This window comes from Procambarus clarkii, chromosome 67, assembly GCF_040958095.1.
Source record: "Procambarus clarkii isolate CNS0578487 chromosome 67, FALCON_Pclarkii_2.0, whole genome shotgun sequence".
Taxonomy (NCBI): Eukaryota; Metazoa; Arthropoda; class Malacostraca; order Decapoda; family Cambaridae; genus Procambarus; species Procambarus clarkii.
In genome coordinates this window covers 23212198-23224961 of record NC_091216.1, presented here as the reverse complement: position 1 = coordinate 23224961, position 12764 = coordinate 23212198, and the positions used below count along the sequence as shown (strand labels likewise).

The following is a 12764-nucleotide window of genomic DNA, read 5'->3' as shown; positions in this document are numbered from 1 at the left end:
GAAGGTAGGTGATGATGGAGGAGTAGAGGGGAGGAGGGGGGCAAAGGTAGGTGTCTATGGAAGAGTACATCATAGAGGGGGGTGAAGGTAGGTGGCGATGGAGTAGAGCAAAAGGGGTGGGGGTTGAAAGTAATCCTGAGTTTAATTTTTTAGTTATACTGTATATAGTGACACCTCGGCTTACGAATGAATATTTATGAACTTTTCGGGTTACGAGCCTAATTTCTTCGAAAAATTTGAATCGGGTTACAATCTTTGCCTCGGGAAAGGAGTTTGTTGATATACGTATGGGCTGACCTAGCGCGTGGTGGCATGGTGATCGCGCCTCAGTTTACCAGTGTCTCCTGCCTAGTAAGTATCGCGCCTGAATTCTTTGTAAAGCATTACATTTGTTTTGGGATTTTTGGCTATTTGAACATAAAATTTGTTATGATATATCTTGCCATGAGTCCCAAGAAAGCCAGTGGTAAGGTTCAAGCCAAGAAAACACATGTGAGAATGACCATAGAGGAAAAACAAGAGAGCATTCATAAACATCAAAATGGTGCACAGGTTGTTGAACTAGCTAGGCAGTACAACAAATCTATGTCAACAATATGCACTATACTTGCTAAGAAAAAGGACATTATGAGCATTAAAGTGGCAAAAGGCATATCAACAATCCCGAAACAAAGAACACAAACACTTGAGGATGTTAAAAAGTTTTTATTAATTTGGATACACAACAAGGAGTTAGCAGGTGATAGCATTTCAGAGGCCATCATTTGTGAGAAACAAGGCATTTGCATGAAGACCTTTTAAAGAAAACCCCTGGAACGAGGGGGAAAAAGATGAATCAAGTTTGAAAATGTGAAAAGTTTGTGTGACAATAGAGCCTCGTAGAAAACTTTTGCTGTGGTCATTACCTGGTGGAATGCACCCAGGATGGAGTATCAGGGCTATACATCTTTTAAATCATAAAAGTAATAAACATTTCCCATCAACCTTACAAACCATATTAACCTATTTTCATGTATTTCCCCCATGTGCATTTTAACAAAGTTACTAAATTGCCTTTATCATTCTGTAAAATTTCAATTACAGTATACTGTATATAATTTTGTTAGTATAAATGGACTGAATATTCTGAAATCACTATTAATTTTACAATTTCAGATTCAAAGGTGGTCTGGACACCCAATTTGGTCAGACAGGTGAAGAGAGCATTTAGGATAGTTCGAAGAGATGAAGATAGTCACAATTGTGTTTGAAGAGGCAAACGCCCCCCTTTACTCCTGACATTATGTTCAGCCTTTTGACCCCTGCACACCTAACACAAGGTAGGTTGAAAACTCCTCCTTCATGTCATTGGTTCATTAGCCAGAAACTTAGGGCCCATGCAGGAATATCCATAAAAAAAAAAAGTGGCCCCAACAATGCATCCTCCAAGTCTGGAGGATGAGCAGGAGCATTGTCGAGAAGCAGGCCCTTTAGTGTCAAACTTTTCTCTTGCAGATATTTTTTGATGGCAGGGCAAACCACTCTACATCACAGTTTTTCTGCACGTTATATATTTTTTAAAACTCTTGGATTTTCGGAATGATACACGAGCAAGGGTTTAATTTTCAAATCGCCACACAGCACAAGAGTTAGCCTATCCTGACACAAGTTAGCCCAAGTTAGCTTGTGTCCGGGCAGTGACTTCTCCTCTTGGGTAATGTATGTCCTCTTCGGCAATTTTTTCCAGAATAGCCATGTCTCCTCACAAGTAAACACTTGTTGTGGAATATATCCATCAATACAGTATCTACAAAATCTTTAAAATCACGAACAAATCTTTCAGCCCCTACTTTGTCTGAGCTGGCACCCTCACCATGCCTCACAACACTATGAATACCACATCTTTTTTCAAAATTTCTCAAACCATCCCCTACTCACCTTAAACTCTTTCGTATCTGCAAAACTCGTTCTAGGGGTTTTCTTTATAAGATCTTGCATGAAGATTTCATTGTTGACCAAACCACACACTGGAAATTAAATAGACGACGACATTTCGATCCGTCCTGGATCATTATAAAGTCGATTGTGATGAGATGAGGGAAGCAAGAGCATTAAGTAGGCAAGAGAGGTGAGGAGATGGCAAGTATGTACATATGTACATGAATAAAACATGTACATACTTATACATAACGTGTGTAAATAGTGTAATAAACACAATAACAGTATTTTGGGAGGAGGAATGTTGGCGAGTAATGTGTTGGAGGAGGGAGGGAGGACTGGCAGGGTGTGGCAGCTCACTCATGTTTTTTGGGTTCACCATACCAACATAGTGGATCGTTATGGTGAATACATACGTAGATGGGTATATACAATGTGTGTATATAGTGTAATAACAGCAAAAGCACTGTTTGATTGTAGAATATGTCGCATATATGAGGCCCATAATTTTGAGCATAGCGATGTTCTATACTTTGAATTATATAAATTCCACAAATTGCACACTTTTAAATAATATTACAGCAAAAAAAAGAAAGAAATGAATGAGAAACTTCAAAATAATTGCGCAACATTTTATTCGCAGCAACTGCCGTCGCACGGGGTGGCGGGGCCGACAGACCCCCATCGCTCCAACGCTCAGCGCCCATAATTTGCTCAACTTCCCAGCTCCATCGCAGCTAAAGTAAGTCACATACAATATTTTTTGCTTAGTTTCCCCGTGATCAGACTCTGCATTTTAACAATATAAGAAGAGAAAAACATTTTTTGGAAAGAATTTATTTCTTGTGCACCAGGGTGTTATTTGGAGACAGAGCAGTTCAGTAGTTAACTACTAAATTTTTTTTTCTCCCACACACGCACCCCCCTAGGAAGCAGCCTGTAACAGCTAACTCCCAGATACCTATTTACTGTTAGGTAACAGAGGTCATCCCCTTCAATCTGTTGTGCCCTTTCAAACAATGATAGTTTTAATCTAGGTAAAATATTTCAGAATATCTGACGAGTTTGGCAGACAAATCATTTAAGAGCTTTGATTAAATTTAAGTTACCAGAGACTTTGTGAAAACCATGTTGTATAGATGCTTCAGTGTCACTTTTCTAATGTTTTGTAAATTTAACAATGATGTTTAGTTAATTTAATCATAATTTGTACAAAGCTTAGGTGTTGCATAGCTTTAAATTTACTTTCAAATATAGTAAATATTTTAGTTTTCAAAGTTTCTTCCACTTTAATATTTCAGACTAATTTGCAATATTTGTTAGTTTATGTAAATTGAATAGGTAGTCCACATTTACATCTTTTCAATGCATTTTGCATGCACCTATGTAACAAGTTACAAATAGGTGTAAATTTTACCAAGTATTTATTTTCTAAGTAAAAAAATTTCAGATGTTTAAACATTGCATCAATAGTAGTAAACAATAATTTCCAGCATAATTTCAGGATAAGGTATATAAAGTAGTTTCATTAAAATTGTTTTATTTAATAAGTTTTACATATAATATTTATTACTGTTTCAGGTTGTGGGACAGATGCTCCTAGATGAACAGAAGATCCAAAAGGCCACAACAACTCCAGAGACAATCACCTGTAAAAGAAAAATAAACATTAAACAGGGACACTACTTTTATTATCACCAATGACTAATAATAAGCCCAAAAAATCCTAACAGCCAATCTTTTAACATTGGCTCACCAAGGCCTATCCCTTCCTCTGATTTTAGTGCAGAGCTTGTTCCCTGAATGGGTGCATTACATCCACCACTTTAGTGCCATCAACACATTGTACATATGCTTTACAGAAAGCACTGTACAATGCATGCCAGGCACTAAAGTTCTAGATGCATCCACCCATTCAGCAAACAAGCCCTGTGAGAATTAACAATGTAACCATTGTTAAGGGTCCCTAAACCTATGCAAATCTAGTCCATCTATTAGATGGGTAGTAGAGCAAAGCTCTGAAAAAGCCAAGCCAGGGAAATCTGCAGGACTGCCTGGTCCCCTTTTATGAAATGGGGTAGGATCAGTACAAACTGCATCATCCCCTGTGGGTTGTAACAGTAGGACATGGTTACACACCTATAAATGGACTAGATAAGAGAATTAAGATTAGGTCATTGATATAGCTAAAACATCAAATTCAAACTCACCCACTTTTGTAGAGTAAAGGAGACTCACTCCAAGCCAGTCCATGCATCATAATCACTTTCACCTGAAAAATATTTCAACAAATTAATTTCAGTTTTAAAGCCAATCTTGCTTTACTTTTCAAATTAGCATTCAGTAGTTTACAAATTCAGATGGAAAAAATTTCTTTAAGGAATTTACCTTTCCTACATATTCTAGTAGCAGTAGTAAAGACCTAATTTAGCAATATAAATATATATGGCATCAATTTGCCAAGTTGCAGTAAATGTCATTTGAGAAACTATCCACAACTGCACTTCAATGGCAATTTACATTTATCTTTAGCCAATGCTATATTGTTTAAGTTATTACTATTTTTTTACTTTTATGCAAATCTATTCAGATTAACCTTTACTACAACTCACCTGATTCTGTTTAAGCAATTTACTCTTCCAACTGACAGAGGGACTTCTGGACTTTCCAAACCACATTCTGGAAAACTATATAAATTTAAAACCAAGCTAAAGTAAACATTGAATATTTTTTTACTTTGAAGGGAAAAATACCATCACTTAGAACAAAACTTTTCCTGCCATTAACTTTATTTGACTCATGATTACCCTTAACAGTTATACATTTATAGATTAAAGCTTATTTAACAAACATTTAATGTTAACTAAACAAGATTTATATTTCATTAAAATTTTATTAATAAAACACCCTCAACTATGCTGTTTAAGATCTAATGCCCCACATTACAATTTTCACAATTTCAACATACCATTCTATTCAATATTCCTGAAAGGACTAAACTTGCAGATATGGTACCCACTAGCCTAAGCCTAGACTTCCATACCCATTCAATTTCCATACCCTAATATTTAATAGGTTTTTAGCAATTAACTTCTACCCTCTAATTCCAATGTACACAACACTACTTACTGTAGATCTGCAAGTATTTTCCTGCAGCTCTTTGTTGCCAGGACCTTCCACAACCTGTTGTGTGAACAGTAAATATTACTAAAAAGTTATTTGCATAGCGATGTTATTTTGTTCATACCGGTACCACCAGTTTAACAGTTGCCGTTTTAAATGGCACACTAACTATCTTTTTGTCCCATCTTTATTAATTACAAACAAAGCTATAGTCATTTCAAGTCAACATCCTATATAAATTTTATTTTCCAACAACTTTAGTCATGAACATTTTTCTGGAACATTGCAAAAACTTTAATTTAACAACCATGTATAACATTTGAATAAAAGCAATACAAAATTTATATATACAAATTCTTATTCTTTTGCAACCACTGCTTACTACTAGGAGGACAAATTTATTCTGTTGAATTATGTACCAAGCTTTTTAGTCTTAAAATTCATAATTAACCCAACTATACTACCAAGACAATGTTATTCTACTAAATTTAGTAATATTTTTACACTAGCAACTATACTAGGCCATATTCTCTCTAGTTATCCACACTTCTGCAGGTGTAAGGTTCTATCTCCCCCATCTGCAGCACTCATGACCACACTTGGTCTTTATTATAAATTTCTTTATGAACCTGATACAGTACTGTTAATGGATTAAATGTTTTGTGGGAACAATTTAGCTACAGTTCTGCCAAAGGAATGATTAACACACCATGCAAGCCAACTAATATTAAAATTAGAAATATTTATTAAAAGCAGAAGTTTTTATCATATGGGATGTTATTTTAGAAGAGTTTAGTGTCAAAAGGGAGGGGGGGTGTCCATTTACTGTACCACTTACATTTTAGTGTGGGCTTCATCCACTATTCTGATGTTAGCTGGAACATTTGTGCCAGCTGCTGGTTTGAAAGGGAGGCATACCATGTGCCAATTCAGGAAGCTTTCCACGTTCCTCACTGCATGTCAGCTCAGGACCTCACTACCATGTTGGGAGGCAGTTGAAGACTAACCAATCAACATCCCAGGCTGGAGAGCAGTGCCAGCTCTGGGAGAATTTACCACCTGCAAAAAATTTAATACTCTTAACAATCTACACCATCTATCTCATCTTTACCTAGCCCCCAAACCTTACATTTGTCAGCATTAAACTGCATCTGGTAGTCTTAACCATTTCAAAACTATATAGGGCATTGGTATTTTTCATTTGCCAATTCTGCAACTATTGCAGTCTAAACCATAATCTTGCGAATAACCGAGGTCCAAGGAGAGCTTTTAGGCACTACTTACAACACTTCTCCCAACTTAACCCCATTTATACTAATTTCCTTTGGTATAGCCATGACCTAATCAACTTCAGTCAGCATTCCCAATGATCCGAGCCCCTATCAATTTTGCGCCACTATCAAAATCTCTGCTGAAGTCAAGGTACACAAAATCACAAACCTTATCACTATTTCCTCAACTATGCAACCTAATCCATGAACATTTAGTAATAAAACTATGCGATTCATGTATCTAGTCATGTTTCTCAAAAAGAGTAGAGAAATGGCACTTGCAATGTTAGATTCTAGTAACTTTCCTCACAATAGACTAAGCTAATTGGTCACTAACTTAAGCGTTAAAGTTAACTCAAACTTTTCCTTTAAAACTTGCTATATTAGGAACTTTCCACGACCGGCCTTTACCCGACATAATTAAATAGGGTAAAAACGGTATATTAAATGCAGTAAAACTACGGTAAATTCAATATGATAAACTTGCATTCTTTAAGCATGGGCTGCATAGTAAGTGAACTAAACTAAATGTTAAGCACCCTGGCAAACCACTTCGTTCTATTAAATTTATTTAATCACTTTGTCCGGCTAAAATTTTTAGATTAGATTAAAGGAACAGTCTCCCTGGTAACGGCTGAACTAGTTAACCAAATACAAATATTTAGGTAAAATACTTTCATAAAACCCGTCTACTTCCCCCACCAGTAGACTTGTTCAGCTAAAGGCATAATGTAATGTTCCACTTTAGTAAATAAAGACTTAAAAAAACACTACCCCATCTGTGTAGTTACCGGTTACCTGACAATCTACGCTTAAAATAACCCATCTATTCCCCATAATTGTTCGATATAACTTACCTCTCACCCGCTGGTCGAGTACACAGCAGTATATATCCTCCTCCACCACTCACCGCGTGGATACTATTTCATTCTGGCCGCAAATTGCCTCAAATCACCTTCGTTGTCCATAAACATATATAGAAGAGCAACTGACCGTAACACCCGTATAGCGATCATCACATAACGTGGGAACATTAGTAGTACTGCTGTCAAAACATAGATGGCGCCAGGACAAACGGTAATTCCTATGATACAAGACACTCCGTACATTGACATCGCACACTAATATTTTTACCACTTCGGACACCAGCTTTAGACGTTTCGCATATGTGTACGTGTTCCATATTAAAACGACAATATAATGCTATTAACAATTAAAATCTTCTATTTAACAGGCATATAGTTATTAAATGAAGTTTAGTGATGTAATAGACATAATCCGGAGTTGGTAAGGACGCCGCCCGCCAGCGTAAACACAACACACCCGAATGCCCACAAACACGATACAACGCACAAAACACAACACTTCTGTCAGTTTTTTGATAAACTCCTTTTATATTTATTATGTGTTAGTTATACTTGCATAAAATGATAACTATTATAGGTAAGCGCCTAATATTTAATATTAATCAATAAAAAAGAAGTCAGAAGCCACACGCCTGTCTGTACATGTCTTTTGTGTAAAAGTATTTTGGGAATGCATGCCTAGCATTACCGCCCAGGAGAGACAAGTCATTAGCAACCTCTGTAATCAGGGCACTTAATGAATTCCCCAGAGCAGACAACCTGGTCCGCCTCCCCCCTCGTGCCAAGAACACCAGCCGCAGGACGACCAACAATAACTCATCTGAGAACCACAAAATGAGAGCACAGATCACCAGGAAAATAGAAGAGGGCAATACCACAGGTGCCATCAGAATCATGACCAGCGATGACACTATTGCCCCCAGGAACGCCACGACAGCAGAGGCTCTTCAAGACAAACACCCACCCAGAGCCCCCGACAGCAGCAGGGATCCCCAGGAAAACAATGCTGGCATAGAACCCTTGACTGTTCGAGAATCTGAGGTGTACAAAGCAGCCATGTCTTTCCCAACAGGTTCAGCAGGGGGCTTTACAGGCCTAAGACCCCAGCACATCAAACAAATGCTGAACCCGGTGCTTGGAGATGCTGCAAAGGACCTTCTAGTGGGACTTACCAGATTCTCCAACATGTGTTTGGCTGGCGGCATCCCTGAGGACATCAGGCCTGTCTTTTATGGAGCAGCACTCTGTGCTCTAAAGAAGAAGGATAGGGCTATCAGGCCCATTGCCGTTGGCAACACCCTCCGACGCCTTGTAGCTAAGGCTGCAGTGAGATCTATCAGCCAGGAAGCAGCCACCTTGCTGAAACCTCATCAGCTCGGGTTTGGGATTCCCCTAGGTTGTGAAGCTGCAGCACATGCAGCGCGGGCTTACATTGCTGATCTCCCGGACCAGAAGGCACTAGTAAAGCTTGACTTCAAAAATGCCTTCAAGTCAGACGAGACGCTGTCCTCGGGGCTGTACACAACCATTTCCGTCCCCTTTACCCATTCATCCGATCGTGCTACAGTGGGGACTCTAAGCTTCTTTTTGGGGAGCATGAAATAAACTCCTGTGAAGGTGTCCAACAAGGTGACCCCTTAGCCCCCCTCCTTTTCTGCCTAGCTATCAAAGAGGTCACTGATAGTCTGACAAGCGAGCTAAACATCTGGTACCTGGATGATGGCACTCTAGCTGGAACTCCGGAAACCATTTTGGAGGATATAAGGAAAATCCAGGAGCAGGGAGCAGCCTTAGGCCTCATTCTCAATGCATCCAAATGTGAAATAATCTCCCGCAACCCAGACATCACTGGGCAAATACAAAATGTTCTTCCAGACATTCTCGTTGTTGAGCCACCGGACTGCACTCTCCTGGGTGCCCCCATTGGCCTACGAGCAATCGAGGAGGTCCTGGTTGCAAAAATCACTGACCTAAAGAGAATGCTGGACAGGATTGACAAGATTGATGCTCATGATGCTCTCTTTCTCCTTACAAGATGACTGTCTCTCCCTAAGTTGACCTACTTTCTGAGATGTTCTCCATCCTACAGCAGCCCTAAGTTAAATGTGTATGACACCCTTCTGAGGTCCATGCTGGTGAAAGTCCTGAACCTGCCATTGGACGACTCTCAGTGGGAGCAAGCAACCCTTCCAGTAAGACTCGGCGGCCTTGGTGTCCGCACAGCCTCCCAAATTGCTCTACCAGCCTTTCTTTCCTCCTCTCATGCATCGCACGACCTCGTCAGAGATATTTTACCTGCAACCCTGAGAGATTCAGCAGGAATACACGATCCTGCTTTCACTGAATGTTCAAATCAGTGGGATGTTCTTGCAGCCCCAGCAACCATTATAGAGCCAACAAAACAACACAAACAGTCCGGCTGGGACCACCCTCTAGTGGAAAAAGTAGCTGATGCCATGCTCAGCGTCGCAACATCAGACAAGGAGAAAGCCCGCCTCAGAGCAGTACATGCCCCCCATGCAGGAGACTTCCTCCTGGCAGTACCCATGTCAGCAATGGGCACGCGCCTAGATCCAGAATCCCTTCGTGTAGCAGTGGCCCTCCGCCTTGGTGCCCCAATTCACACTGAATACAAGTGTATTTGCAACAGGGTGGAAGCAGACCAATACGGACTGCATGGGTTGCATTGCGGAAGCACAAAGGGCTGGCATGCAAGACACAACGAGGTCAATGACATCATCAAGAGAAGTTCTCGTCTCAGCTGGGTGCCCAGCGGAGAGAGAACCTCGCATCCTAGGGGTCCAAAACCCGGATTTCCCCACACTTCGCCCAGATGGAATCACCATATACTCATGGAAGGAGGGTAGACAGTTGGTGTGGGACTACACGTGTATCCACCCTGGCTGACACCTATGTACACTTCGGAGCTGATCAAGCAGGTGGGGCGGCCAACCACAGGGAAACAGCAAAATCACTCAAGTACAGGCGACTGGAAGGTCAATACCTCTTTGTTCCCATAGCGTCTGAGACGCATGGCCCATGGGGCAAGAGTGCCTTGGGATTTCTCAAGGAATTGGGTTCCAAGCTCATTGACGTCACCAGAGACCCAAGGGCTTCCAGTTTTTTGTTTCAGCGTCTCAGTGTGGCGATCCAGAGGGAAAATGCTTGCTGCGTCCTCGGTTCCTGTCCAGAATTGGAGGAGCTTCAAGAGATCCATAACCTTTAGGCATTTGTCTTGTAAGTTTTGTAACCTTTAAATACACAATAGAGGAAAAAAAAAAAGGGAAGGGGGTGGTAGGAGAAAAGCACACAGAAACTGTATTGGAGGGGGGCCTACATTCCCTCCAATGCGTTATGTGTGGTTTCCTCCGAGGCTATGGGTCCCCCTTCTTCCAGCCAGAGGTGGTACTCCCTTCCCTATTTTTTTTAATATTTTATATATATATATATATATATATATATATATATATATATATATATATATATATATATATATATATATATATATATATATATATATATATATATATATATATATATATGTCGTACCTAGTAGCCAGAACGCACTTCTCAGCCTACTATGCAAGGCCCGATTTGCCTAATAAGCCAAGTTTTCATGAATTAATTGTTTTTCGACTACCTAACCTACCTAACCTAACCTAACCTAGCTTTTTCGGCAACCTAACCTAACCTTACCTATAAAGATAGGTTAGGTTAGGTTAGGTAGGGTTGGTTAGGTTCGGTCATATATCTACGTCAATTTTAACTCCAATAAAAAAAAATTGATCTCATACATAATGAAATGGGTAGCTTTATTACTTCATAAGAAAAAAAATTGAGAAAATATATTAATTCATGAAAACTTGGCTTATTAGGCAAATCGGGCCTTGCATAGTAGGCTGAGAAGTGCGTTCTGGCTACTAGGTACGACATATATATATATATATATATATATATATATATATATATAATATTAAAAAAAATAGGGAAGGGAGTACCACCTCTGGCTGGAAGAAGGGGGACCCATAGCCTCGGAGTAGGCCCCCCTCCATTCTCCCCCCGGAGAATGTAGGTCCCCCTCCAATACAGTTTGTGTGTGCTTTTCTCCTACCACCCCCTTCCCTTTTTTTTTTTTTCCTCTATTGTGTATTTAAAGGTTACAAAACTTACAAGACAAATGCCTAAAGGTTATGGATCTCTTGAAGCTCCTCCGCTTCTGGACAGGAACCGAGGACGCAGCAAGCATTTCCCCTCTGGATCGCCACACTGAGACGCTGAAACAAAAAACTGGAAGCCCTTGGGTGTCTGGTGACGTCAATGAGCTTGGAACCCAATTCCTTGAGAAATCCCAAGGCACTCTTGCCCCATGGGCCATGCGTCATATATCTTGGGCTGATCTCTAATTTGCCTCTTGGGCGGAAAGGGAGAGATTAAAATTGGAAAGGGTTTAATCTCCCACGGAGCAGGAAAGTGCCGTTGTTGTCTCTCTCGGTACATATTATAAATCTAATACATTCTGAGTTCAGTTCCAGTTTTAGTTATCCATTTGGAAAAATGATGACCTTCAATAAAGAAATTCTGGAAGGCTTCTGTGCCAATATATATATTTTTATACCAATTTAACAGTTAATTTCAGCAACATGATTAACGATGCTCGGAATATTAAGTCCCTTTCTCATGTTTAGTATCTTTGTGGTACGAGGGCACCCAAGGATTATCCTCAAGGCTTCATTCTGCAATTTATTGGTGGTCGGCTTTTTTGTTGGATCGGGTTACTTATCTAACAGGAAGTCATCTATTTTTCCAGAGGCATAGGAGTATAACAAGCAGCAAGCAAGCATAAGAAATATTGCCGGAACAACCAACCGTGGACATCTTCAAGAGAAAACTAGATTTGTTCCTCCAAGGAGTGCCGGACCAACCGGGCTGTGGTGGGTATGTGGGCCTGCGGGCCGCTCCAAGCAACAGCCTAGTGGACCAAACTCTCACAAGTCAAGCCTGGCCTCGGGCCGGGCTTGGGGAGTAGAACTCCCAGAACCCCATCAACCAGGTATCAACCAAGAGACTTCGAACTAGGCACCCCACAGGGAGGTGTCCTCAGTCCTAACTTATTTATTATCTTAATAAACATGCTGTTAAACTCTGTATTGAGCAAATCCAACATGCACAGCATTAGCTATGCTGATATAATATACAAACCACTGTATCTGCACTATACACATGCAGAACACTATTAACTATGTATTAGACTCATGTCAGGACCTAGGTTTAGTCATCTCCGCAGAGAAAACAGATACTAAATCAGCGTCCACCCAGGCATGGAGGAGCTGTTCGCAAGATGCAACTGTATGATGGCTCCCAGCTTTACTATGTAAACAGATTCAAATACCTTAGCCTTGAGGTGCCAATGGCACTTTGTCATTGATGTATTCAGACTCTGTCGTCAGTATAAAGAGGCTCAGAGCAGGTTATCACTCAGGCTATGGTGCCAATGTCAGTTATCAAAATGATGTATTTTACATACATCAGATCTTTAGTGGATTATGCTGCACCTCCGCTTGCTTTGATGCCTGAAAACGAGCTTGGA

At 40.2% G+C, this 12764-nt stretch overlaps 1 protein-coding gene across 7 annotated transcripts in view; it reads left to right on the top strand.

Moving 5' to 3' along the window:
* Positions 1–3597, top strand: part of LOC123767687 (collagen alpha-1(I) chain) — a 484084-nt gene extending 480487 nt beyond the window's left edge. For all 7 annotated transcript variants that reach the window (XM_069310463.1, XM_069310465.1, XM_069310462.1 and 4 more), the window contains 3 exons: positions 1156–1319; positions 2561–2659; positions 3499–3597. The gene's annotated coding sequence lies outside the window, so the exon portion shown is untranslated. The remainder of the gene's footprint in view (positions 1–1155; positions 1320–2560; positions 2660–3498) is intronic.
* The last annotated feature ends 9167 nt before the right edge of the window (positions 3598–12764 follow it).